General features: G+C 46.2%; 1 protein-coding gene across 2 annotated transcripts in view; it reads right to left on the bottom strand.

The window, feature by feature from the left end:
• Nucleotides 1-26,594, bottom strand: part of FREM1 (FRAS1 related extracellular matrix 1) — a 375,258-nt gene that overhangs the window by 63,591 nt on the left and 285,073 nt on the right. The window lies entirely within an intron of this gene.

Here is a 26,594-nt window from a genome sequence, read left to right as displayed (position 1 = left end):
CAACCGGTGGCAACACCTCTTGTGCAGTCCTGCGTTCACGTAAGCGCCGATCAACCTGAATGGCTAATGACATAGAATCGTCCAGACCAGAGGGAACAGGAAATCCCACCATAGTATATTTTACGGCTTCTGACAAACCCTTCCGAAAGAGAGCAGCCAAGGCATTATCATTCCAGGTAGTAAGGACCGCCCACTTTCAGAACTTTTGACAGTACAACTCTGCAGAATCTCGACCCTGGTTCAATGCCAACAGGGTCTTTTCAGCCTGATCAATAGCATTAGGTTCGTCATACAACAACCCCAAAGCTTGAAAGAATGCGTTCACATTAGTCAGAATAGGATCATCTGGTTTCAAAGAAAACGCCCAATCCTGGGGATCGCCACGCAGCAAAGAGATGACAATTTTAACCTGCTGCGCGGAGCTCCCTGACGAGTTAGGCTTCAAGGCAAAAAATAATTTACAATTATTTTTGAAACTCAAAAATTTAGATCGATCCCCAAAAAATACATCAGGTGTAGGGATCTTTGGTTCAACAGCATGCGAACGAGCAAAGTAGGCGGAAATTCCCCGCACTTCCGCAGCGAGCTGCTCCACACGATCAGACAATTGCTTTATCTCCATTGAGAGAAAAAAAAAATTCCTCAGAGATATAAACGGCCTCAGAGATATAGAGGAAAGAATATACACACACTTCTTTTTTTTTTTTTTTAAACACAATTCTTTCCTGCTATTGAGTACCCTAGGATCTGCGGTATGGCGGGTGATTCCAGAGAATTAAATAGGCCTAAAGAAAGAAAGGGGAAATCTAAACTTCCCCAGAGCAGACCCCAAAGCAATAGGCAGCCCCCAATATATAATGACGGTGAAGCAAGATGAAAATACTAACACAGACAGAAAGATAAACTGAGCCAAAGAGGGGCCCAAGCTAACTAGATAGAAAAGGACAGGAAGGCTGCTGTCTGCAATCCATGAAAAACCCTATGAAAATAAGAGCCAACAGACTGACAGTGAAAAAGGCCCTGAAGACGCTAGGCTTCAAAAAAGCTATGTCAGTACTCAGGAATATACTGAAGACAGAGCTACAGGCAAAAGGAGATTCAGCTCACCCCAGCAGGGAATGGCAGAATACTGAAAAGCAAGGAAAACAAAAGACAAAACAAAAAGCTAACAGGCAAAACAGAAAACTTAGCTTTAGAGGAGCAGGAATCAGACTGGTGTCCTAGAAGTCCACAGAGAAATCACCCGCAGGGCAGAAGGGCGTCGGCAGCCTTATATCCAGTCCGTGACTCCACTCAGCCAGTCATCCTCATTAGACTCAGTTGCCTGATAATCAGGCTCATTACCTTCCTTTACCAGAATAGGGAGTTCACCAGACCCCAGTGACGAAGGGGAAAATGAACTCACAACAGTCTCCTCAACTGAGAACATACACTTCTCGGGTTTGACATATAATTTATTGTCTCGGAGTAAACATAAGACCTGCCTGAAATGTACCTGATGCGACTCAAGGTCAGGTGAATGAATTAATATGTCATCCAGATAGATAACCACGAATCTGCCTACCAGGTGACTAAAGATGTCATTTATACACGTGGTCAAAATTGTTGGTACCCCTCATTTAATGACAGAAAAACCCACAATGGTCACAGAAATAACTTGAATCTGACAAAAGTAATAATAACTAAAACATCTATGAAAATGAACAAATGAAAGTCAGACATTGCTTTTCAACCATGCTTCCACAGAATTTTTAAAAAAATAAAACTCATAAAATAGGTCCTGACCGAAATGATGGTACCCCTGAAAATAATGTGACAAAAGGGACATGTTAAATCAAGGTGTGTCCACTAATTAGCATCACAGATGTCTACAATCTGGAATCAGTGAGTGGGCCTGTATAGAGGGCTACAGATACTCACTGTGCTGTTTGGTGACATGGTGTGTATCACACTCAACATGGACCAGAGGAAGCAAAGGAAACAGTTGTCTCAGGAGATTAGAAGGAAAATTATAGACAAACATTTTAAAGGTAAAACTTATAAGACCATCTCCAAGCAGCTTGATGTTCCTGTTACTGCAGTTGCACACATTATTCAGAAATTTAAGCTCCATCGGACTGTAGCCAACCTCCCTGGACATGGCCACAGGAGGAAAATTGATGACAAATCAAAGAGATGGATAATGCGAATGGTAACAAAAGAGCCCAGAAAAACTTCTAAGCAGAATAAAGGTGAAATTCAAGCTCAAGGAACATCAATGTCTGATTGCACCATCCGTCATCGTATGAGCCAATGTGGACTTCTTGGGAGACGACCAAGAAGGACACCATTGTTGAAAAAAAAAATCATAAGAAAGCCAGACTAGAATTTGCCAAACTACATGTTGACAAGTCGAAACGCTTCTGGGAGAATGTCCTATGGACAGATAAGAAAAAAATGGAACTTTTTGGCAAGGCACATCAGCTCTATGCTCACAGATGGAAAAATTAAGCATATCATGAAAAGAACACTGTCAACTACTGTGAAAGATGGAGGAGGTTCTGTTATGTTCTGGAGCTGCTTTGCTGCATCTGGCACAGGGTGTCTAGAATTTGTGTAGGGTACAATGAAATCTCAAGACTATCAAGGTATTCTAGATAGAAATGTGCTGCCCAGTGTCAGAAAACTTGGTCTCAGTTGCAGGTCATGGGTCTTGCAACAGGATAATGAACCAAAACACACAGCTAAAATCACCAAAGAATGGATAAGAGGAAAACATTGGACTATTTTGAAGTGGCCTTCTATAAGCCCAGACATAAATCTTATTGAGCATCTTTGGAAAAAGCTGAAACATGCCGTCTGGAAAAGGCATCCTTCAAGCACAAGACAACTGGAGCGGTTTGCTCTTGAGGAGTGGGCCAAAATACCCGTCGAGAGGTCCAGAAGTCTCATTGACAGTTACAGGAATCGTTTGATTCCAGTGATTGCCTCAAAAGGTTGTGCAACAAAATATTAAGTTAAGGGTAGCATCATTTCTGTCCAGGCCTATTTCATGAGTTTTTTTTTTTTTTTTTAAATTCTGTGGAAGCATGGTTGAAAAGCAGTGTCTGACTTTCATTTGTTCATTTTCATAGATTTTTGATTTATTAATACTTTTGTCAGATTCAAGTTTTTTCTGTGACCATTGTGGGTTTTTCTGTCATTAAACGAGGGGTACCAACAATTTTGACCACATGTGTGTAAAGTGTTGAAAGACGGCGGGAGCGATGGTCAACCCAAAAGGCATCACCAGATTCTCGTAGTGTCCCTCGGGCGCATTGAACACTGTTTTCCACTCATCCCCCTCTTTAATGCGGATGTGATTATGTGCCCCCCTGAGGTCCATCTTAGAAAACCATTTTGTGCCTACAATTTGATTAAAGAGGTCATCTTTACAAAAAAGAACCCCACAATGAGGGATGTGTGTAGGAGGAGGAGTCCCCGCTGTGTATCCGGCCCGGAACCAAGGGGACTGTCTCCAAGGTTCCTAGGGGGACTGTTTCCGGGGACATAATTAGGAGATGGGACACAGAGGGTGCTAGAAAGGTTGGGGGTGGGGCCAATATAAAAGGTGCTGAGGATGCCAGGAAGCGTCAGATGACGGAGCAAGAGAGAAGGAGACAGGAAGCTAGAGGGCGCCAGAGTGCCAGAGCGAGAGCCAGAGCCAAAGCAGAGAACAGCAACTGGAGAGGCAAAAGGGAGAATCACCACTGACAGAAGGGGGACAGCACCGAGCCACCCAGTGGAGAGACACCGACCGTGCTTCCAGCGGCCGCTACCACCCGACTCCAGCCCGCCGCTGCGGCCTGTCCACAGTCGCCACCGCTCCACTCCAGCCCGCGGTCGCGGCCTGCCCGCCGCCGCCGCCCACAGCCACCGCTACCTGTCCGCAGCTGGTAGCTGCAGCTTACATGTCCCAGCCCCTGGGCAATGCCGTCCTGCCTCCATCGGGATGTGTAACGCAGAGGGGCTCTTCAGAGGCCTGTTGTGCCGTCACTTCGCCTGGGCATAGGAGCGTCAGATCCTCGTCGGCTGGGCCCAGCGGCTGAAACGCCGAAGCAACACCGACCATCACTCTGCCGGACGTCAGAGAGGATAAGTGACATGTTGTAATTAATACTCGGGACCCGTAGTCAGCCATACCGCGGCCCTATAGTGACCGGTCTTTGCCGGGTTAGTCATGTTCATTTTACCAGTGTATTCTTGTTTTGATCCCTGCGAGGATAACTATTGTTAGCTTGTTTGGTTGCTTAAGATAGCCCTAAGGCCTATATATATAAAAGTTACATCTTGAGTTCATCCCGTCTCCCGTCTCATCACTGCATCCCGCGTACCTGCTATTACTACATGAGGATGGTCTGATATGACCTTTAGCCAGCCTTCCCGTGATGTAGTCTTTCATGGCCTTTCTCTCTGGACCAGAGATATTATAGAGTCTGCTCTTGGGCAGCTTGGCACCAGGAACAAGATTAATTGTGCAATCATAAGGACGATGGGGAGGGAGTTCTTGGCACCCCTGTTTCAAGAACACATCCCCAGAATCTGACAGGTAACTAGGCTAGGCACAGACTGGGTATCCACCCTAGCAAACCGGGTACCCAAGTAGTGTCCTTGATAATACCCACTCCATTTTACTACATCCTGAGCCTGCCACTCTACTACAGGATTGCACCGAGTGAGCCAAGGAAGTCCCGGTACCACAGGCAAGGCAGACATTCTAGCACATAACACTCTAACACCTCAGTGTGCATGGCCCCCATCTCAAGCTGTAAGTCTCGGACGACTTGAGTAAAATGCCCCTGTCTTAAGGGGGTGGAGTCAATGGTGATTATGGCTATGGGTCTGGACAAAGTATGTGGGATGATGCCTTGGACTTAGCGTCAATCAAATTAAACACCACCTCACTGTCCAGAAATGCAGACACGTCCACCTTAAACCCACCCAGGTGGATTACAGCTGGTAGGAAAAATTGTGTCCTACCTACGGAGGTGATAAGGACACCCAGGTTGCTAACCTCCCTGCAACTCGGGCCACCTAATTTTCCTGGCAGTTGTTTACTATATGATCAGGAGGGACACGTGCCCACGAAATGATCTTTTTTGAGCCACTCACAGAACTGACTACAGAATTTGGGGTCATTCCACTTGGTGTCCATGGCCCACCTTTGGAACTTAGAGCAATATTCCTCTGCCAGCCAGTCTCCTTGCTGAAGTTGGCGCAGTGTGAACTAAGGGCCCCGTCACACATAGCGACGCACCAGCGATCCCGACAACGATATGACCTTGTCAGGATCGCTGGTGTGTCGCTACATGATCGCTGGTGAGCTGCCAAACAGGCAGATCTCAGCAGCAATCAGGACAGCGACGACGCGGGTAACAAGCGCGCACGTCGCTTAGTTACCCACTGTGTACCTTGGTTACCAGCGCGCTGGTGCAGGCAGCTGGTAACCAAGGTAAACAGCGGGTTTCTAAGTGCCGCGCGGCGCTAAGAAACCCGCTGTTTACCTTGGTTACCATCTCCCTGCACCAGCGTGCTGGTAACTAAGGTACACAGTGGGTAACTAAGTGATGCGCCCTTAGTTACCTGCAGTATACATTGGAAACCAGCGTCCAGCTCGCTGATCGCTGGTCTCCTGCCTGCCACATGCAGCGATGCGTGCTGGCTAGTGGGAAACCAATGATCAAAAAATGTCCAGGCCATTCGAGCACGATCAGCGATACCCGGCAGGAGGGCCAGTCGCTGATACCCGTCACACGCAGCGATATTGCTGGTGAGATCGCTGTTGCGTCACAAAACTTGTGATTCAGCAGCGATCTCGCTAGCGATCTCGCTGTGTGTGACAGGGGCCTTAGGTGACGCGATCAGAGTCATCTGTTGTGAATTCGCTTTCTGGCCTACCTCTGGTTACTAGTGAAGGTAGTGGAGCTGGTTGTATTGACAGAGGGGTCGTGAGTTCTCTTTCTTGGCTCCCTCTGGTGGTGACTGGAGGTAATGGAGCTGATCTGATTAACAGAGGCTTCCACCTGATAATGAGGAGGACGATTGGAGATCTGGAGTTTCTGACTGGATTTAAGACAGCCGACTCCCTCTATCCCTGCTGGTGATTTTTTTCCTGCCTCCTGAGGTCTTAGTTTCCAGCTCAGTCCCTGCATGCTCAGCTAAGTGTTCGTTTGCTATTGTTCACATTTGATCTGGTTTTGTCTATTTCAGTTTTGAGTGGTCAGCCAGCTCCGGCTGGGGCTGTGCTGAATCTCCATCCATATGTTACTACTTGTGCCAGTTTATTTTGTCCCTTATTAGATTGGCCTCTTTTTTGCTCTGCTTTCAGAATATGCCAGAGTGCTGATATAGTGGGCGAAGTCATGCGACCTCAGTATTTTTCTATCAGACGTGTTGGACATTTTTTGCAGCGTTTTTTGCGTGATTGCAGACAGTGACATTTCTTTCCTGTCTAATTAGTGTGGGCCCAATCGTTTGCTCAGTCTATTTTCCTACCTGCGTTTGTGTTTTCATCTTGTCTCACCAACAATATATGTTTGGGGGCTATCTATTCCTTTGGAGGTCTGCTCTGGGGCAGTTTAGATTTCCCCTTTCTTGCTTTAGGCTTATTTAGCTCTCTGGCTGTGTTGAGATGTCTAGGATCATTGTAGGTACGCTCCACGGCTACTGCTAGTTGTGTGGATAGGATCAGGGGTCTGCAATCCGCTTAGTTACCAACCTCCCTGTTTTCTGTGGCTTAGCTTGGTCTTGCTCTCCTCCTCGGTTACCCAATCATAACAGTCATCATAAATAAGGTCCAGTGCCAAAAAAAAAATCCCTCGATCGTCTGAAGCGACTGAGAGTCATACGGGAGAGAAAATGGCCACGCTTTGGGGTCCCCCTGGAGGAGCGAGATTACTATCCCCACACATTGCTCCTCTGTACCTGAGGAAACTGGACGTAACCTGAAGTACAGTTTACAGGTCTCCCGGAAAACAGCAAACTTGTCATACCACCCCAGAGAAGCTGTCAGGCAAAGCGATCTTGAGCTTCACTATGGTTTGCTGGGGAGATAGGAATCCCACACCAGATGTATCAGGGTGCTGCAAAACCACCATGTGTAAATCTGCAACCTCCAGACTGAGCTGCCACAGTTGCCCAATCAGAGCAGCCATTGGATCCATAATGGATCAGAAAAAATGGTTATGGTCAGAGCAAATGTCACGATACAGTTGTCGGGTAACCCGGGACCAGGGGCTCCTTCCCTGTCCCTAATACTTGGGGGTGCCCTAGCTCGCCCTACACCCTGGGATATTTCTGAAGGTGAAAATGCTGGGGCCTCCACCCTTACCTTATCTCCTGAGTTTGCCTCCTCTCTGTTCTCTTTCACCACACAGGAAAGAGGGGTGCTACTGTGCACCATAATACACCAACTCAACAAACAAAGCAACACAAACAAGGGTTAACAGAAAACTCCAGGCATACAAAATATTCACTCACATATAACAGAGGAATGCACCGGGGCATGGAGGTAGGGGAATAAAACCAAAATAGAGAAGGATAGGGAATTACCACACATACAAACCAAGCAACAGTCACAGATAACTCCTCCAGCTCTCCTTCTAATATGAACTCCTCTCCCTCCATTAGCCATGCAGCAAATGCTTGCTCTGACAATGACTTGTAATAGAGCCCAGATTATAAAGGTGGAAGGAGTGGCTAACCGGCCTCAACTGTGAGCACAGGGATTTTCAATATGCTGATTAACCCCTGTTCTGCCAGAAGAAATAAATACATTTAAAATGAAAAAAGTGCTTCTTCTCAGTGCCGGAGTAGGAGCAATCAGACGCTGCGGTCTTCTGGCTCTACACTGTCACGGTAACCCCATGACAGCTAGATAAAGTGATAAAGTGAGCAGCAAAATATATACATGAGCATGCATAGATCAAAGATAACCTACCACGTAGTTTGATGCTCCATTTTTGTTGTACACTGATGAGAGTTTACATGGTCTGAGGGCTGTGCTATCTCAAGTTCAAGACAAACGCAAGAGAGTAATTGCTTACGGCAGCCGGCTTCTGAGAGAGTTGGAGCGAAACCTCAAAACTATAACTCCTTTAAGTTGGAACTTTTAGCACTGGTATTGGCCATGACCGAAAAGTTCGCAGAGTACCTGACAGGTGATAAAGTGTACATAATGATGGACAATAACCCGTTAGTGCACCTGGAGTCACCACACTCGTAAGAAAGTGGGTTACAAATTGTAGGGTCCACTTTTTGGTGTTATCTCTAGCAAAAGTGAGAAATTTGGGACTATTTTTGTGAAAAAAATGAACTTTTTCAACATGACGACCTAATGTTATCAAATTTTGTGGATAAAATTCTTGAGGGGGTGTAGATTCCAAAATGCTGGTACACTATGTCCCGGAACACAGCGTAATACTTCCGGGACATAGTGTACCGGCGCATGTGCAGTAATGATTTTCGGCTTTGCCCGCAGTTGGGCAAAGCAAACTGTGCGTGCGCGAAGCAAGATTGCTTTGCACACACGCGAACTATGGAGTTAAACTTCTCTAATACTGGCAAAGATCACGGACGGGGGCCATGGATGGGGTGGAGAAAGAAGAAGAAACACCGCCCATCGGACCGGACACACTCCATTTACATAGGCCGCCAACTTCCGGTGATAGATTCCCTTTAAGGTCAATATTGGCTTGGTCACTAAGGGGTTACAGACTGCGCCGTGGATTGTAATGGCAGAACAACAGCAGTTTCTCTGCAAAATGATGTGACTGTGCATGACCGCTGCATGTGCTGGTAGCTTAAGACATAGTTTTTCACAATTTTATGATCAATATGAACCTTTTCAAAGTACGTCAGTGTGTTCAGGGATATGTGTAAATCAGTAGTAGTGTATTTTTTCTATTCTTTCCATCTTTTAATGGAGAATGATGTTTTCTTGTGGTGTTTTTTTGTCAAACAAGGAAAGGAGGCCTGGTTTCTTGGAGCAGTAAGCTGTGTTTCAGCTTATTCTCAGCTAATAGCCTACATCAGCTGTACTATGCCTTAGTAAATGATGCGGTTAAAAGCATATTAGGCTCTTTTCCTGGGGGAAAACAAGATTATATAGAAGTGAAAGAAACCATTTACAAGGGACAGAAAACCATGCAGACCACTAGTCTACAAATATATATACAAATATACTGATGTGTTCACTGTTAATCTTGAGAAGCAGAGGGTCTTATTTTAAGATTCACTTTTTTCTATGATTTGGGTTGACACTTCCAAGAGAATCGGATCGAACTCTGTTGAGCGCACAATAAAAATGTCAGCGCGGCACGCAAAATATAAGCCCTCACCCAGCCCCAGATCATGAAAAGAGGTCTAGGATAATTGAGCATTTTTGTTCTTTATCAAATTTTGGATTTTTTTCCACCACTTAAATAAAAAAGAACCTAGACATGTTCGGTGTCTGTAAACTCATAATGACCTGGAGAATCATAATGGTGGGTCAGTTTTAGAATTTAGCGAATATGGTAAAAAAAAGAAATAACTGTGGAATTGCACTTTTTTTGCAATTTCACTGCACGTGGAATTTATTTCCGTTTTCCAGTACATTATATGTTAAAACCAATTGTGTCATTGAAAACTGAAAAGTACAACTTGTGTTACAAAAAACAAGCCCTCACGTGGCTATATTGACAGAAAAAAAAAGTTATGGCTCTAGGAAGAAATACCAGAGCATGAGATTTTGATAAATCCCATCCGCTTTGCTGTAATGGTAAAATGCTGCCATTTTTGTGCAAAGAAAATATGGAGTTTCAAAACTCATCATGGGAACTTAACCTTAAAGGGGTTGTCCAGGACTAACATATCCATAGTTGATCAATATCATACCATGAGGGTTCAACACCTGATATCTGAATCCATAGACACTGGAAGTTCACAGTGTATGAAGCCAAAGCATCACAACTCTGTTGTGTACTAACTATTGGCTGGCACGTAGCTCAGCTCTTGAGTCTTTAGCAACTGCTCTATCTACTAGGAGCTGGTGCTTAGAGCCTCTGATGTTGGTCCCAATGCCTTTTTGACAGGAGTTTCCATGTTGTTGTAAGGCAGGTTATTGGGCGGTAGTTGCATGGAACTGTTCCTTTCTGAGGATCCTTCATGCAGTGTTCTTCCTTTTGTTAGCCAACTTGGGCGGTGGCCTGCTTCTAGCTGTTGGTTCATCTGCTTTGCCATGCGTTCATGTGCTGCTGTTAATTTCTTTAGCCAATAGGTGTGGATCATGTATGGGCCAGGTGCTCTTCAGCTCTTCATGTTCTTGACCCGCTGTTGCATGTCTGCTTCTGTAATGGTGGCTGATTCTTGCTCTAGGTGGTTGCTGTAGGAGTAAGCAACTAACTGGGAGTACACCTTGGATGGTTCTTTGGAGAACAGGGCATTTATCTTCATGGCCTCTGCTTTTCTAGTGTATCTCCCTGGTCTTGCAGCGAGTACTGTGAACCTTTGTTTAGCAGTCTTATTCTTGATCTTTATACCCTTCTGTATTTTTGTTAGTTGGCTGACTTCCCTTCGTGTCACTTTGACCTTTGTCTTCTTTTCCAAGGGGGGCAAGTACCTCTGTTATTCTTGCTTGGTTGTATAGCCAATCATTTCCATGATTGCTGAGGCAGTAGCATAGATCAGTTTACTAGTTTGAGCCATGGTGGAGGTAGGTATTGATCCAAGTGCTCTATTGACATCTTCTATCATACTGTCTGGTGGTGTTTCTTTGCTGAGCCTTGGCAGTCAACTCTGATATTGATGGTATTTGCTTTATCTAAGATCCTCTGTTTCAGATCAGCTGCAGTGCTCTCTAATTGCAATATTGGATCAGGATTTTCAGAGGGTTGCATATGTTGTTTTTCCAGGTCTTTATGTGGGGTGAATCTGCAGTGCAGTTGATCCATCTAAGGCTGGTTTCACATTAGCGCTTTTTAAGCGCACGCACGGCCGGGGGTAGCTCCGCCCCCGAGCCGGCTCTCTGCCCGGCGTGCCCGCCCCTTGCTTGTAGCGCCGCCTCCTAGCGCACAGCGGCGCCTGCGATCGGCGCACCCTATCTTTAGCATAGGGTGCGCAGATCGTGCGCAGGCCGTGCGCTAGTTGCGCTTCGACCTGCGCTGCGCACTTTTGACGGTGCGCCGTGCGCGCCAAAATCCGAAAAGTTTGATTTTGGCGCGCACGGCGCACCGTCAAAAGTGCGCAGCGCAGGTCAAAGCGCAACTAGCGCACGGCCTGCGCACGATCTGCGCACCCTATGCTAAAGATAGGGTGCGCCGATCGCAGGCGCCGCTGTGCGCTAGGAGGCGGCGCTACAAGCAAGGGGCGGGCACACCGGGCAGAGAGCCGGCTCGGGGGCGGAGCTACCCCCGGCCGTGCGTGCGCTTAAAAAGCGCTAATGTGAAACCAGCCTAAAGTTGTGATAATAGCTTTCTCTTTATGACAATGAAACGTTGACTAGTTGTTTCTCAGTCAGTTTACATCCAAAGTTTCCTCATATGCTTCATATATCCTTTCTCATTTGGTCTGCTGTTATAGTAGAATTTCATCAGATCCAGGTTCTCTTGCCTTGTCCATGTATGGTTTGTTCCAGTAGCCCATTTATCATTAGATTGTCCTGGTTCCTAGACATCTGATGCGGACCTTGTTAATCCGGGCAACATCTGAGCCAGTGTAAGGGGTCATTAAAACTGTCTTGTGCCCCAAACATGTCCCGGTTCGGAATGTGTATATTTACTATTTTTCTGTATGTATTTGATTGTCCTATAATGTTTCTGTAATGTGTATTATATATGGGATTCTAGGAAGAGTGCAGTACCTCAGTTAGGACACAAGATGGGGCATATTAATGTGTATAGTTAAGATAGGAGGGGCTACTGTGGGTAAGCTAGGCACATTTCCTGTTTGTAGTCAGTAGGGGCCAGGGAGCCCTGTTGTGAATTCCCTTGCTCGGACTTCTGAGCTGGAGCTCCCTCTGGTGGTTACTGGGAGTAGTGGAGCTGGCCAGTCTGATGGAAGTTTGCCACCTGATGATGATGATTGGGAATCTGGAATTACTGGCTGGGAGCATATAAGTGAGCAGGCTTCCCTTAGTGGTTGCTGGTGATTTCCTCCTTGTGTAATTTGAGCTCTTCAGTCTCCTGCCTGATCTGCATGGTTCAGTTAAGTGATTCTTTTGCTAATCCTTTGCATCTAATCTGGTTGTGCCTTTTTTTTTATTTCTGCTTTGTTGCGAGGGTTCAGCATGCTCCCTGCTGGGGGCAGCACTGGGCCTCACTCCATATGTTGCAGCTTGTGCTAGTTTGTTCAGTCCCCTGTAATATTAGTATCTTTGGCTTTGCTTCCAGTTCACAACAGAGTGCTGATCTAGCAGGGGTGAGGTTGTGTGGCCTCAGGATTTTGTATATCAGATGTGTTGGATTTTTCAGGGTTTTTGCGTGATCGCAGACAGTATCTTTTCTGTCCTGTCCTATCTAGACAGTTTTGGCCCCATCATTTGCTCAGTCTATTTTCTGCCTGTGTTTGTGTTTCATCTTGTCTCACCAACAATAAATGTTTGGGGGCTGTCTATTCCTTTGGGGATCTGCTCCGGGGGCAGTTTAGATTACACCTTTGTGGCTTGGGGCTTAATTAGTTCTCTGGCTGTGCCGAGGCGTCTAGGGCATCATAGGAACACTTCACAGCTACTGCTAGTTGTGTTGTTAGGATCAGGGGTCTGCAATCCACTGAGCTACCAACCTCTCTGGTCTCCTGGTGGCTTAGCCTGTTCCTGCCATTCCTCCTCGGTGACCCATTCATAACAGAATTACCAGCCAAAACTGTAGACTCTAGGGTACTCAAAAGAAGGAAAGAATTGTAAAAAAAAAAAAAAAAATTTCAGAATTTTTTATATAGTTTTTCCTCTTTTTCTCTGGGGCTGTAGGAGGATTTTTTCCTTAATGGAGACTAAGCAATTGTCCGATTGTGTTGAGCAGCTCGCTGCTAAAGTGCGGGGAATTTCTGCCTATCTCGCTCAATCATCTGCTGTAGAACCAAAGATCCCTACTCCTGATGTGTTTTCGGGGATCAGTCAAAATTTTTTAATTTTAAGAATAACTGTAAACTATTTCTTGCTTTGAAACCTAATTCATCGGGGAGCTCGGTGCAGCAGGTTAAAATTGTCTTCTCCCTGCTGCGCGGTGATCCCCAGGATTGGGCCTTTTCTCTGACATCTGGAGATCCTATTCTGGCTAATGTAGATGTGTTTTTTCAGGCCCTGCTGTTGTTGTATGATGAAAATAATGCTATTGATCAAGCTGACAAAACCTTATTGGCATTGAACCAAGGTCAGGATGCTGCGGAGTTTTATTGCCAGAAGTTTCAAAAGTGGGCGGTCCTTACGAAATGGAATGATGATGTCCTAGCAGCCCTCTTTCGGAAAGGTCTGGCAGAAACTGTAAAAGATGTTATGGTGGGATTTCCTGTCCCCTCTGGCCTTTACGACTCCATGTCATTAGCCATTCAAATTGATCGACGTTTACGTGAACGTATAGGTATGCGAGAGGTGGTGCTGCCTTGTGAACAAACTTCTGAACCCACATGCAATGTGATAGGGTTTTGTCTAGGGCGCAACGTCAAGAGTTTAGAAGGTGTAATAAGTTATGCTTCTTTTGTGGGGACGCCTCTCATGTTATTTCTGTCTGCCCTAAATGAGAAAAACGTATTGCTCACTCTTTTGCCGTGGGCAGTGTACAGCCTAGGTTCTTGTTGGTGGTTACCTTGATCTGCTCCTTGTCTACATTTTCTGCTAAGGCCTTTGTTGATTCAGGAGCAGCTTTGAATCTGATGGATCTTGACTTTGGCAAACGTTGTGGTTTCCCCATGGTGCCCCTATGGACCCCTATTTCCTTGAGGGGTATTGATGCTACCCCTTTGGCGGAGAATAAAACCCAGTTTTGGACCCAGGTGATAATGCGGGTCGCCCCAGACTATCAAGAGAATTGTAAATTGTTGGTGTTACACAATTTACATGATATAATTGTACTGGGTTTTCCTTGGTTGCAAACCCATAATCCTGTTTTGGAATGGAAATCTGTGTCTGTGGTGAGTTGGGGTTGTCAATGTGTTCTTAGGGACACTCCTGTTTTCTCCGCCTCTCCCCAGTCTCAAGATGTTCCTATTTGGCTGATTTTTCTGATGTATTTAGTGAGAGTAAGTCTGCATCTTTGCCTCCTCATAGAAGTTATGACTGCGCAATTGAGTTAATGCCCGGCTGTAAATTTCCCAAGGGTCAGCTTTTCAACTTATCAGTACCTGAACATGATGCTATGCGATCTTATATCAAGGAACCATTGGAGAAGGGTCATATCAGACCATCCTCTTCGCCTTTGGGTGCTGTTTTTTTTTGTGGCCAAAAAAGATGTCTCATTAAGGCCATGTATTGACTATCGTTCCCTTAACAAAATCACTGTTAAATATCAGTACCTGTTACCCCTGATTTCTGATTTATTTTCCAGAGTTAAAAGTGCTTGTTGGTTTACCAAACTTGACCTCAGGGGGGCATATTATCGTATTCGCATCAAGCACGGGGATGAATGGAAGACAGCGTTTAATACTCCAGAGGGACATTTTGAGTACCTGGTGATGCCTTTTGGGCTCACTAATGCCCCTTCCGTCTTCCAATCTTTTATGAATGATACTTTCCCGGACCTTGTGGATAAGTTTCTGATCATTTATCTGGATGATATTTTGATTTTTTCCAGTGATTGGGATTCTCATGTGGAACATGTCCAGACTGTGTTCCGGATTTTGAGGGAAAATACTCTGTATGTTAAGGGATCGAAATGTAGTTTTGGTGTACAGAGGATTTCGTTTTTGGGATTCATTTTGTCCCCGTCTGCTATTGAAATGGACCCGGCCAAGGTACAGGCCATTTATGATTGAGTTCAGCCCACTTTTCTGAAGGCTCTTCAGAAGTTTTTGGGTTTTGCTAATTTCTACCATAAATTTAGAAGTAATTTTTCTGGTATTGTTAAAACTCTGACGGATTTGACCAAAAAGGGCGCTGATGTGGTGAATTGGTCTCCAGAGGCAGTCTCGGCATTTCAGGAGCTTAAGCAGAGATTCACTTCTGCTCCGGTTTTACGGCAACCTGATGTTTCACTTCCATTTCAGGTGGAGATAGATGCTTCTGAGATTGGTGCAGGAGCTGTTTTGTCTCAAAGAGATCCGGTAACCTCTAAGATGAATCCCTGTGCCTTCTTTTCTCAAAAATTTTCTCCATCTGAACGTAACTATGACGTGGGGAATCGGGAATTGTTGGCCATGAAGTGGGCATTTGAGGAGTGGAGACATTGGTTGGAGGGAACTAGACATCAAGTTGTGGTCCTCACCGATCACAAGAATTTGATTTATCTTGAATTAGCCAAACGCTTGAATCCTAGACAGGCTAGGTGAGCCTTGTTTTTCACGCGTTTCAATTTTGTGGTCTCCTTTCTTCCTGGCACTAAGAATGTTAAGGCGGACGCCCTTTCTAGGAGTTTCTTTGCGGATTCTCTTGATGTGACCGAGCCTACTACCATTCTAAATGAGGGTGTAGTTCTTTCCTCCATCTCTCCCGATTTGAGACGTGCCCTGGAGGAATTTCAGGAGGATAAACCGGAACGATGCCCTATGGGGAAATTGTATGTCCCTGACCAGTGGAGGAGAAGAGTAATGTCTGAAATTCATTGCTCCACGTTGGCTGGTCATCCAGGTATCTTTGGTACCAGAGATTTGGTGAGTCGGTCTTTTTGGTGGCTTGCCTTATCTTGTGATGTCAGGAATTTTGTTCAGTCCTGTGGGACTTGTTCTCGGTCCAAGCCCTGTTCTTGTGCTAGTGGTTTGTTGATACCCCTGACAGTGCCCAGGAGGCCATGGACCCATATCTCAATGGATTTTATTTTTGATCTCCCTGTCTCTCAGAGAATGAATGTTATTTGGGTGATCTATGATAGATTTTCTAAGATGGTCCATCTTGTACCACTCCCAAAGTTGCCATCTTCTTCTGAGTTGGTGCCCTTGTTTTTACAACAAGTTGTTCGTTTGCACGGGATTCCAGAGAACATTGTGTCAGACAGAGGAGTCCAGTTTGTTTCCAGATTTTGGAGAGCTTTTTGTTCCAAACTGGGAATTCAGTTGTCTTTCTCCTCTGCATTTCATCCTCAGACCAATGGGCAGACTGAGAGAACAAGCCAGACTTTGAAGTCCTATTTGAGATGTTTCATATCTGCTGATCAGGATGACTGGGTCTCATTTTTGCCCTTGGACAAATTCACGCTAAACAATAGGGCCAGTTCTGCCACTTTGATGTCTCCTTTCTTCTGTAACTTTGGGTTTCATCCTCGATTTTCTTCAGGGCAGGTGGAAGCTTCTGCCTGCCCAAGTGTGGATTCTGTGGTAGAGAGAATGCAGCAGATTTGGGACCAAGTAGTGGATAAGTTGTCCCACTCTCAGGAAAAGGCCCAACGGTTTTCCAACCGGCATAGGACCATTGGTCCCCAGTTTAAAGTGGGTGATATGGTTTGGTTGTCCTCAAAAAATATTCCCATGAAGGTTGCATCTCTAAAATTCAAGCTAAGGTTTATTGCACCTTATAAGATTTTGCAAATCCTTAACCCTGTTTCTTTCCGTTTGGCTCTTCCAGTTACGTTTAAGATTCATAACGTTTTTCATAAATCTTTGTTGAAAAGGTTCGTGGAGCCAGTAGTTCCCATGGCGGCGCCCCCTGACCCTGTACTGGTTAAGGGTAATTTGGAGTATGAGGTAGAGAAGATATTGGATTCTCGTCTGGCCAGACGGAGACTTCAGTACTTGGTCAAGTGGAAAGGTTATGAACAGGTTGATAATTCTTGGGTCTCTGCTTCTGATATTCATGCCAAGAGATTGATTCGTGTTTTTCACCGGTCCCATCCTGATCGTCCTGGTAGCGTGGATGAGGTTTCGGTGACCCCTCCTCAAGGGGAGGGTACTGTTGTGAATTCCCTTGCTCGGACTTCTGAGCTGGAGCTACCTCTGGTGGTTACTGGGAGTAGTGGAGCTGGCCAGTCTGATGGAAGTTTGCCACCTGATGATGATGATTTGATGACTGGGAATCTGGAATTACTGGCTGGGAGCATATAAGTGAGCAAGCTTCCCTTAGTGGTTGCTGGTGATTTCCTCCTTGTGCAATTTGAGCTCTTCAGTCATCTGCTTGATCTGCATGGTTCATTTAAGTGATTCTTTTGCTAATCCTTTGCATCTAATCTGGTTGTGCCTTTTTTTTTGCCTTCTGCTTTGTTGCGAGGGTTCAGCGTGCTCCCTGATGGAGGCAGCGCTGGGCCCCGCGCCATATGTTGCAGCTTGTGCTAATTTGTTCAGTCCCCTGTTATATTAGTATCTTTTGCTTTGCTTCCAGTTCACACCAGAGTGCTGATCTAGCGGGGGGTTAGGTCGTGTGGCCTCAGGTTTTTGTATATCAGATGTGTTGGATTTTTCAGAGTTTTTGCATGATTGCAGACAGTATCTTTTCTGTCCTGTCCTATCTAGACAGGACAGTTTTGGCCCCATCATTTGCTCAGTCTATTTTCTGCCTGTGTTTGTGTTTCATCTTGTCTCACCGACAATATATGTTTGGGGGCTGTCTATTCCTTTGGGGATCTGCTCCAGGGCAGTTTAGATTTCACCTTTCTGGCTTTAGATTTAGTTAGTTCTCCGGCTGTGCCGAGGCGTCTAGGGCATCGTAGGAACGCTCCACGGCTACTGCTAGTTGTGTTGTTAGGATCAGGGAACTACAATCCACTGAGTTACCAACCTCTCTGGTCTCCTGGTGGCTTAGCCTGTTCCTGCCATACTCCTTGGTGACCCATTCATAACAGAGCCCGCATAGTCCGGCCGGGTTTTAGAGCCCTGGGTCAGCACAGTGACCCTGCAACATTGTGCAGCTAAGAGCCCAGCCATCCAGGGCCTTTAGTGGCCAGAAGCTAGAGCAGCAGAAGTGCAGCAGTACAGACATGCTGGTCACTCTAAGATGTGGCAGCTTACTACATGGGCAGATGCCCTCATGTCTGGGGCGAAACAGAAAAGGGAACTCCTGAACATAGTGAAGCTGAACATGGAGGATGCTGAGATACTGGTCGAGATGGTACAACCCAGGTACAAACTGAAGGACATAGGGAAGAGCACAGGGCAAGTGGATTGTGCAGAACTCTGTGCTGCAAGTGAAAACAAGTAAAGTTCTATGTTTAAAGTTGGAATTGGACTCTGTCTCTTTATATGAAGAAGTGTCTCTGCATCTAAGGTAGGCCTCTGAGAACCAGGCAAGTAAGACAGTGAGATTTTATATATCTGGTGCGGGTGGCCAGGGCACACTAAACCAGACACTTTGGCGGGCCATAACTATGGCCCTGGCTGCAACTCACACTTGGCATAGTTGACAGGATCCCGCAGCCTTGCAAAGTGGGGATGCTGTGAAGAAGATGCTGATATCCTGGAAGTGACTAACGTATTGGACGTGACTGAAACTTTGGATGTGACTGACACTTTATTTGTGACCAAGACTGTGGCTTTAAAGATGGCGGAGAATGATGCCAAAGAGGAGAATGACTACTGTGATCTCATCCTTCGTGGGCGTTCCGACTCAGATATGGCACGAAAATCTGTCAGGCGACATCCTCTGGTCCGCCCATGGTGGGCGCGCCAGAGAAGGAAAAGACCTCACCCTCTACCACTGAATGCTGAGAAATGGGTGGAGCAGCTGGAAGTGACCCCATCCTGGAACAGGTGGGGCCCAGAAGAAAATCACATGTGCAGCTGCGTGGTGCCATTGTGAGACCGCACCAGCAGCAATGGACCAATTCCCTCTACCTGCAGAGGAGAGTTGCTGGCAGCTGCCGAAGCCGGAACTTCATCCTTGGGAGCTGTAACCTCTTCACCCGGAGCCGGTGCTTCAACATCATCGGGAAGCGGAAACGACTGCCCTGGAGGAGCCCGCGCCGGAAATGAAGGCTGAGCCGAAACTTCAGTATCGGGAGCCAGAGTACACAGCTGTAGCAGCGGAGGGATCCAGCGGACGTGGGACGGGCACAACCAGGATGCTGGAACAGGAGGTGGTGAGTGCACCTCAGCCCTTTGTCCCGGAAGGCTGGTCCATGCCTTGGCCCCTCACCCCAGAAGCCCAGCCGGTTGCTTGGCCTCCCATCCCGGGGAGCAAGCCTATGTGTAGCAGGCCCGCGCTTGGCAGCATTTTGACCCTCAGCCCGTCCCGTCCCCATCCGCAGACGGAGGGCCTGTTTCCATCTCCCAGGTAGGCCGCCGTTTGGATTGCGGGAGTTATTGAGAGGAAAAAACAGCTTGAGAAGGAGGTCTGGGCGGAGCTGCACTGACCAGGAGGGGGCGCTTTGGCCAGGCGTCACACTCGCGGTCAGCTAGTCCACGCAGACCTTGGCCATGGATATGACTGCAGACCCCTGGATGAAGGGGATTGGGTCTCCTTTTTTTTAAAGAGGACAGCCCGAGGGGGTACTTCACGGTGGCTGTCACCTTATGCCAAGGGGATGACCTAGAGCTGTATGTGATCCTGGAGCAGGCCCAGTCAGCTTCCTGTTCCCGAGTCACAGCTTCATCAAGCACTGCCTCTGTTTTGCCTTGGCAGCCCACATTTCTTGCGGCTGCAGAGTCATCGGCGACTCAAACCCGGGCATGGAGCTCAAAGGAGGACAAAGCGACATGGGGCGCGTGTCGTTGAACTGTAGAAAACTTGCTGCTGGGAAAGTTGTGCTTGTTGCACCATAGTAAAATGTGTAATGGGACTGTTCCGTGTCCCTGTGGGCAAAGGGGCCCTGGAGCACCCCGGAGTTGGGTGCAATGAGGCCAGTACAGCCAGGAGTGGACGTTGTTTTTATATTTTTTTGTTGCGCCCTTCCTGCTGGATAGCAGGACTCTGCCCTTATACTGAGGAATGGACTGTGTGTGACTGTGGCAACAGACTGTTTTTGGAACAGGCAGTGCACACATCATTAAAGGGCGGTGCTATGCTAAAAGGGAGGGGGACACCTTCATTCCCCTATGGATTGTTGACCTAACGGATAGGTCACGTGTTTGTAAATATGTTTGATTCTGGTGGATGGGACCAGAATCTGCAGCACTGAGGGTGGCACCTGGAGGACTGAGAGCCAGGTCCCTCTAGAGAGAGAAGAGACTCTCATGCATTGAAAAGGACTTTGCTCGCATTGAGCAGTATCTCCCTGCGTGGAGTAATACATTGTACATAATAAAGTTTTATCGTGCGTTGTAGGGGATGACCATTATTAAAGGAACGTAAAAGATGCAAGGGCTAGCAATCAACTTAAAGATTAGTATGACAGTGCTAGTGAAAGGAGCCAGTGGTCCCATAGACAAAAGTTCAAAAAAATCACTGCACACGTACAAGTTGAAAATTATGCTTCAAGTGAGGATTTATTTATAGTGACTGCTGAAGTGACAGGCAAGATTGAAGAGACAGGCAAAAATGACATTTCGGCTAGTTAATAGCCTTGATCACATAGTAGCCCTTTTAAAGATGCATCATATGTCAAAAATAATTTTTGTTCATCAAAAATAATTTTTGTTCACACACAGTTACTTCTGATGTGGAACAGTCGCTATCTGTTAGTGGCACAGTGGTAGAAGCTGACACTTCCTGCTGGAGGTCATTTTGCAGGGCTCTAGCAGTGCTCCTCCTGTTCCTCCTTCCACAAAGGCGGAGGTAGTGGTCTTGCTGCTGGGTTGTTGCCCTCCTCCACGTCTCCTGGTGTACTGGCCTGTCTCCTCGTAGCGCCTCCAGCCTTTGGACACTACGCTGACAGACACAGCAAACCTTCTTGCCACAGCTCGCATTGATGTGCCATCCTGGATGAGCTGCACTAACTGAGCCACTTGTGTGGGTTGTAGAGTCCGTCTCATGCTACCACGAGTGTGAAAGCACAACCAACATTCAAAAGCGACCAAAACATCAGCCAGAAAGCATTGGTACTGAGATGTGGTTTGTGGTCCCCACCTGCAGAACCACTCCTTTATTGAGTGTGTCTTGATAATTGCCAATAATTTCCATCTGTTGTTTATTCCATTTGCACAACAGCACGTGAAATTGATTGTTAATCAGTGTTGCTTCTTAAGAGGACAGTTTGATTTCATAGAAGTTTGACTTACTTGGAGTTATATTCTGTTGTTTGTGTCCCCTTTATTTTTTTGAGCAGTGTGTATATATATATATAGATATTTATATCTAATACATAAAGCGCAAGTGTGTGTATGTATGTATGTACAGTATGTGTGTATGTATGTGTGTGTGTGTGTATGTCCAGGATAGGCAACCGCACCATCGCAGCTACAGCCACAAAATTTGGCACAGTCCCACGTCAGGACCACGAGAGCGTCCTAAGCTATGTTGTGAGGTGAAATTTTAACCCCGCGCATTCCAATTCACCAAACAATTTTGCCCCTGTCTACATACTGGGGAAAAAGTGTGCCCCTCATTTGATGTCACAATGGTTCACTATGGGATGGAGGATGTGTGATGGGTATATGGGCACGGGCCTATGGGATGGAGGATGTGTGATGGGTATATGGGCACGGGACTATGGGATGGAGAATATGTATGATGGGTATATGGGCACGGGCCTATGGGATGGTGGATATGTATGATGGGTATATGGGCATGGGACTATGGGATGGAGGATAATTATAATTTGTTATAACTAACCACAGTTAGTTACTATGCCCGGGCAGCTAGTGTGTGTATATATATATATATATATATATATATATATATATATATATATGAATATACAGTATATTGATTCATGCTGAGGTAGTGAGTATAGGTCATCAACATGGTGAACATGTGGATATTTTTTCTAAACTTCCCTCATGCATACAATCTGACTTACTAGGAACAGTTCTTCATAACCTAACAAACACAGATACATTCTTCCTCATCAAAATTTCATTGCTGAAATTGCGAGTTTCTCCTCCTGCTGTTATTAACTTTTTGGAATTATTCGAGAGCTCACTTTTACTCTATGCCGTGGTTATGGCTAGAAATACTGTGAGCTTTTGTGAGCCACAATAGAGTTTATATACACCACTGTCCATATTTTACTACAACTACAATAAGTATCAAGTATAAATAGAAAGTCAGATTTACATTTGCAGGTTGTGCAGAACTAGAACTAGAATTAATGGTCTGTAAGACGCCAGCAGATTTACCACATTTGGGCATCCTGTTTTACAGTAAACGGCCCTTGTCATTAAGCGCCTAAGGCAATCTCCGATGTGTCTTTGGATAATTGGAAGTAATTTTACTCTTTGGGTGCTGGGCTTTCCAAATCATATTGCAACATTTAGGCATTATCTCATATAATTAGCATGTAAGTCAAGCATTTCCCTTGGGTCCCTATTAAAATAATTTAACGCCAGGTTCCAGTCTCTGTTGAAACTGCATGTTGTGTCCAACTTTTACACTGCTATGAACATAGGATTAGTTTCCAGTATCCACTCTTAGAAGTAATGTTGATGAAGTGCAGAGAATTTTGTACAAATTACAATTAGTTATACCCAATAATATATTTTTATTTAAATGATTGTTGATGATTTATCTATGTAGCAGGGAGATCTGACCTGTAAAAATAATTAGTAACCTGATTGGAATGTGTAAAAATAACATACTATAATATAGTTTTTAAATTTGTGGCAATGACACAGAGCAATGTGACTTACATATTGATGTCGCTTTGCTGCCACTGTTACATTTGCTAAGCCAAAGATCACAGCAATCCTCCAGTATCTCCGCAGAACAATGTGACCTGAACCCCACATCAATCCTGCTGGAGAGTCCTGACTTGCTTTTTCCGGCAATCAAGAATATAGTTAAAGGGGTTGTCCTGTCCAGTGAGGCCATGCCCTTTAGTCATCCATGCCCACTGGATGGTCATCAATAGACGGGGTGTGGCCTCGCTGCATAGAAGTATATGGAAACAAGGCAACGCCCACTGGCCGGGAGTATGTAAAAGTCATACATACCTTTCGGCCCCCGGTCAGAAACCAGTGAATCTCTGCAGCGCACAGTGTCACACAGAGTGACCGAAGACATCGATTTGGACTTGACAACCCCTCTAAGTGATCTATACAATGTGGGATTTTCCCTGATCTTCTGAAAAAAGCAGTCATCGAGCCTCTACTGGACTATCCCACTATGAGCCTAGATGCTATGGGCTACAGACCTGTTTCTAACCTACCCTTCATTATTATTATTATTATTATTTATTGTTATAGCGCCATTTATTCCATGGCGCTTTACATGTGAGGGGGGTATACATAAAAACAAGTACAATAATCTTAAACAGTACAAGTCATAACTGGTACAGGAGGAGAGAGGACCCTGCCCGCGAGGGCTCACAATCTTCAAGGGATGGGTGATAATACAGTAGGCGGGGGTAGAGCTGGTCGTGCAGCGGTTTGGTCGATCGGTGGTTACTGCAGGTTATAGGCTTGTCGGAAGAGGTGGGTCTTCAGGCTCTTTTTGAAGGTTTCGATGGTAGGTGAGAGTCTGATATGTTGTGGTAGAGAGTTCCAGAGTAGGGGTGATGCGCGAGAGAAATCTTGTATGCGATTGTGGGAAGAGGAGATAAAAGGGGAGTAGAGAAGGAGATCTTGTGAGGATCGGAGGTTGCGTGCAGGAAAGTACCGGGAGACGAGGTCACAGATGTATGGAGGAGACAAGTTGTGGATGGCTTTGTATGTCATGGTTAGGGTTTTGTAATGGAGTCTCTGGGCAATTGGGAGCCAGTGAAGGGATTGACAGAGGGGAGAAGCTGGGGAATAGCGGGGGGACAGGTGGATTAGTCGGGCAGCAGAGTTTAGAATAGATTGGAGGGGTGCGAGAGTGTTTGAGGGGAGGCCGCAGAGCATGAGGTTGCAGTAGTCAAGGCGAGAGATGATGAGGGCATGGACTAGGGTTTTTGCAGATTCTTGGGTAAGGAATGAACGGATGCGTGAAATATTTTTGAGTTGAAGTCGGCAGGAAGTGGAAAGGGTTTGGATATGTGGTTTGAAGGAGAGATCAGCATCAAGGATTACTCCGAGGCAGCGAGCATGTGGGACTGGGGAGAGTGGGCAGTCATTTACTGTAATTGATAGGTTCGTAGGGGGGGTCACGTGAGATGGGGGAAAGATGATGAATTCTGTTTTGTCCATGTTGAGTTTCAGATATCTAGTGGAGAAGAAGGATGAAATAGTGGACAGACATTGAGGGATTCTGGTTAGTAGGGAGGTGATATCTGGTCCAGAGATGTAGATCTGTGTGTCATCAGCATAAAGATGATACTGAAAGCCATGAGATTCTATGAGCTGTCCCAGGCCAAAGGTGTAAATAGAGAACAGCAGGGGCCCTAGGACTGAACCTTGTGGGACTCCGACAGATAGGGGGCGAGGTGAGGAGGTGGTGTGTGAGTGGGAGACGCTGAATGTCCGGTCTGTTAGGTATGATGAGATCCAGGAGAGGGCCAAGTCTGTGATGCCGAGGGATGAGAGGGTCTGTAATAATAGGGAATGGTCCACTGTGTCAAAGGCAGCCGACAGGTCCAGGAGGAGGAGGACAGAGTAGTGTCGCTTGCTCTTGGCAGTTAAGAGGTCATTGGTGACCTTAGTAAGGGCAGTTTCAGTGGAGTGGTGTGACCGGAAGCCAGATTGTAAGCGGTCGAAGAGGGAGCAAGAAGAGAGATGGGAGGACAGTTCAAGGTAGACGTGTTGTTCCAGTAGCTTGGAGGCGTATGGGAGAAGTGATATAGGGCGATAGCTAGATACAGAGGATGGGTCAAGAGAGGGCTTTTTGAGGATAGGTGTGATGGAGGCATGTTTAAAGCTTGAGGGGAAAACACCAGTTGTTAGTGATAGGTTGAAGAGATGGGTTAGGGTTGGGATGAAGACTGTGGTGAGGTTTGGGATGAAGTGGGATGGGATCGGGTCGAGTGCACAGGTGGTGAGATGTGATCTTGAGAGTAGAGTGGAGAGTCGATCTTCTGTAATGGTGGAGAAGTTGGTTTTGAAGGTGGAGGGCTGGGAAGTCGGGAGGAAGGGCTCTGGGGGTTGTTGACCAAAACTGTCCCTGATGTTATCAATTTTCTGCTTGAAAAATGAGGCAAAGTCTTCAGCTGAGATGAGTGGGGAGGGAGGAGGTGCTGGGGGGCGGAGGAGAGAATTGAAGGTGTTGAATAACTGTATAGGGTTGTGAGACAGGGAGGATATGAGAGATGAGAAGTAGGTTTGTTTAGCTGTGGCGAGTGTGGTCTTGAAAGTAGTGAGGGACTGTTTGAATGCGATGAAATGCTCGTTGGAGTGGGATCTTTTCCATCCGCGCTCAGCAGCCCTGGAAGCTCGCCTCAGCTCTTTGGTCAGGCTGGTGTGCCAGGGCTGTCTGTTGATTTTGCGAGTTTTGGTATGTGTAAGTGGGGCAGCGGATTCCAAAGCTACAGCTATTGTGGTGTTATATAGAGCGGCAGCGTCATCCGCATTGTGTAAGGAACTTATATCTGTAAGAGGGAGGAGGGATTCGGAGAATGAGTGTAGGTCAAGGTGTTTAAGATTCCTGCGAGGGTGTGAAAGTTTGTGGGGTGGGGATTGTAGACATGGAGTGAAGAGGGAAGAGAATGTGAGCAGGTTGTGGTCAGAGAGAGGAAGAGGTGAGTTAGAGAGGTTAGATAGGGAGCAGAGGCGGGTGAAGATGAGGTCCAGTGTGTGGCCATCTTTGTGGGTGGCTGTAGAAGACCATTGAGTGAGGCCGAAGGAGGAAGTGAGAGATAGAAGTTTAGTGGCAGCTGAGAGGGAAGTGTCAATGGGGATGTTGAAGTCGCCCATGATGATAGTAGGGATGTCCGCGGAAAAGAAATGAAGTAACCAGGTGGTGAAGTGGTCAAAGAAGGTGGTGGCTGGCCCTGGGGGGCGGTAGATGACAGCCAGTTGGAGGTTGGAGGGGGAGTAGATGCGCACAGAGTGCACCTCAAAGGAAGGGAGGGTAACAGAGGGTGGCAGTGGGATTGGGGTGAAGGAGCAGGTATCTGACAGGAGAAAACCAACTCCTCCACCATGTTTGCTGCTGGGGCGGGGGGTGTGAGAAAGGTGGAAGCCGCTATACGAAAGTGCAGCAGGAGAGGCTGTGTCAGAAGGGGTGAGCCAGGTTTCGGTGATGGCGAGGAAAGTCATGGGGAAAGTCATAGAAAAAAGCCATTGCTGTCCAACTAGATGCCAGACTGTTAGATGATTTTATCTATGGCCCTTTTCAGTCTGACTTCCGAAGAAAAAAACATGGCACTGGATCATCACTTACTCAAGTACTAAACAATCAGTTGGTGTTGGCACAATTCCTCAACGGTATCTATTGGCTCCTCATCCTCCTTGCCAGTTCTCTTGAGTACCATTTGGTTTAGTTCTATTCCCAATGTTTTTTTCCATTTACATTGTACAATTAAGCAAAATAATCCAAGACTACATTTTGTCATACCACTGCTATTATTAAGATACCAACC

The sequence above is a fragment of the Dendrobates tinctorius genome, unplaced genomic scaffold (genome assembly GCF_039654945.1).
Source record: "Dendrobates tinctorius isolate UK_male_01 unplaced genomic scaffold, ASM3965494v1 ptg000031l, whole genome shotgun sequence".
NCBI classification, from domain to species: Eukaryota; Metazoa; Chordata; class Amphibia; order Anura; family Dendrobatidae; genus Dendrobates; species Dendrobates tinctorius.
Note: the sequence above shows the minus strand (reverse complement) of the source record. Positions and strands in the feature narration are given on the sequence as shown.